Source organism: Euprymna scolopes, chromosome 20 (assembly GCF_053919585.1).
Source record: "Euprymna scolopes isolate OS-2025 chromosome 20, ASM5391958v1, whole genome shotgun sequence".
NCBI lineage: Eukaryota > Metazoa > Mollusca > Cephalopoda > Sepiida > Sepiolidae > Euprymna > Euprymna scolopes.
In genome coordinates this window covers 42,526,353-42,528,371 of record NC_136501.1, presented here as the reverse complement: position 1 = coordinate 42,528,371, position 2,019 = coordinate 42,526,353, and the positions used below count along the sequence as shown (strand labels likewise).

The 2,019-nt window shown below is 39.0% G+C and overlaps 1 pseudogene; it reads left to right on the top strand.

Annotated features, from left to right (window-relative positions):
- Positions 1 to 1,386: 1,386 nt before the first annotated feature.
- LOC145241774 (U2 spliceosomal RNA) lies at positions 1,387 to 1,491 on the top strand (annotated as a pseudogene).
- Positions 1,492 to 2,019: the final 528 nt, after the last annotated feature.

Below are 2,019 nucleotides of genomic sequence, written 5' to 3'. Positions count from 1 at the left end.
GGGGTCTTTTTCTAATAAGGATCTTATCGTTCTTTTTTAAACAACAACTACGGGTGAAGATCAGGATAGAAGAAGGCTGATTTTGCAGCATTTAACAGAAGATAGATACATGTAGCAAGTCTGTGTGTACGAAGAGGAGCATAATTTGAATACGTGTTTCGCGCCTATGTGTGAAACGCGCAGTTCCGTAAAGTAAAATTAAACAAGTAGCCTCTCAGATTGTGTGTTCCATCCCTCCCCGATTAGGAGCCCTCCAATATCCCCCTCCTTCTTGCAATTTTTGTGTTAATCCCTTCCTCTAAATTTTACCCATCTTGGAGAGAAAGAAATACAAACTAACCTCCATCCCTTGCTTACAAAATGTTCTTTTCTCCGTTCACCCGAATCTAGAGGGTACTCCTACTTAGAGACTGACCTGCAGAAGCGAGGTTCCTTTTATAAACCTAGTGGAACGGGCAGTCTATCAACCAGACGGCGTTGGGAGGGTCCTACTAATCACCTTTTGCTTTTTCTTCCCCCTCCCTCGACAGAAATTAATTATTGTACTATTTTATTGTTATTTTTTTTTGTTTTTACACGTCAATAAAAAATGTTTTACAAATTGGAAGTTGAGTATGACGTCGCCCAGTATGACAGGGCGAATGCGGTATTATGGTGAAAGAAGATACTGGGAGAAACTTTTTATTTATTTAGTTCTGGAGGGAGAAGGATGACAAACGACCACCACAATCCTCCCTTGGGAGTTTGCCATGTGGCTAAGTTGTTTGTTCATTGTTGATTTTCATTCTCTTTTTAACATGAATAAAGGATTTAATATCTCAAAATGTAGTATCTGTTCTGTCAGATACGGGGAGTTGGTCAGCATTTCCCCTTCACTCCTCACATTCAAAATCGGCCTTGTGCGTAATTTGCTCGGTGGGGGAGTAAATAAATCCCCTTTCTTGACCTTTTGGCCCAGATCAAAGTGTAGTATCTGTTCCGGCGGAAACTGTAAGAAAAGACCATATGTAGGGGACCCCACATATGAGCCTTGGTCAATGTAGGGGCAACCCTTCATACCAATTGTCACAATCCAGCTCCCATTTTTCACCCATCGAGAGCTGGTCCCCTTTTCCCTCGCCCTCCCTCCCTCGTCACATTAAAAAACGGCGTTTTGCTCAGTGGGGACGCAAACAAATACATCTGTCTCGGCAGATACTGCAAGCAAAGATCGTGTGTGAGGGCAACCCCACATATAAGACCTTGGTCAATGTAGGGGCAACCCTTCATACGAAATGTCTCTATCCAGCTCCCCTTCTCCCCGGGGAGTTGGCCCCAATTTCCACTTCACTCCTCACATTAAAAATCCGCCTTGTGCCTTATTTGCTTGTGGGGGAGCAAATGAATACCGTTTTCTTGGCCTTTTGGCCAAGATCAAAGTGTAGAATCTGTTCTTACTACATGCTGTACTTATGTTTGTAACTTTTTGATATAAAGTGGGGAGTAACTTTTCTGTAGTAATTTAATGTAAAATGATAACCCACTTTACAACCAGTCAGTCTCAAAGTCATTGAAGTCATTCTCCAGACTATTCAAGTTGTTTCAGTTATTTTTTAAGCATTCAAGTCATTCTTAAGGCCATTCAATTCATCCTTAAGTACATCAAATTCATTCTAAGCCATTTACTTTTTATTTATTTGGGGCATTTCAGCACATTTTTCGGACATTTTTCTTTATCTTTAAGAATTTCAAGTCAAACTTACATTCACGCATTCATTCATGACACGAGAGCACGCGACTAATGGCTATCGGCCTTGTTGTACATTGTCACCCCGATGTTCAATGCACTTTTTCAGCGATGAAGAACTGGCTTGCATGGGCGGCCGGAGGCATTATTTTTTAACGATTCTCATATATATATATATATATATATATATATATATATATATATATATATATATATATATGTATACATGTATATATATATATATATATATATATATATATATATATATATATATATATATATATATATATATG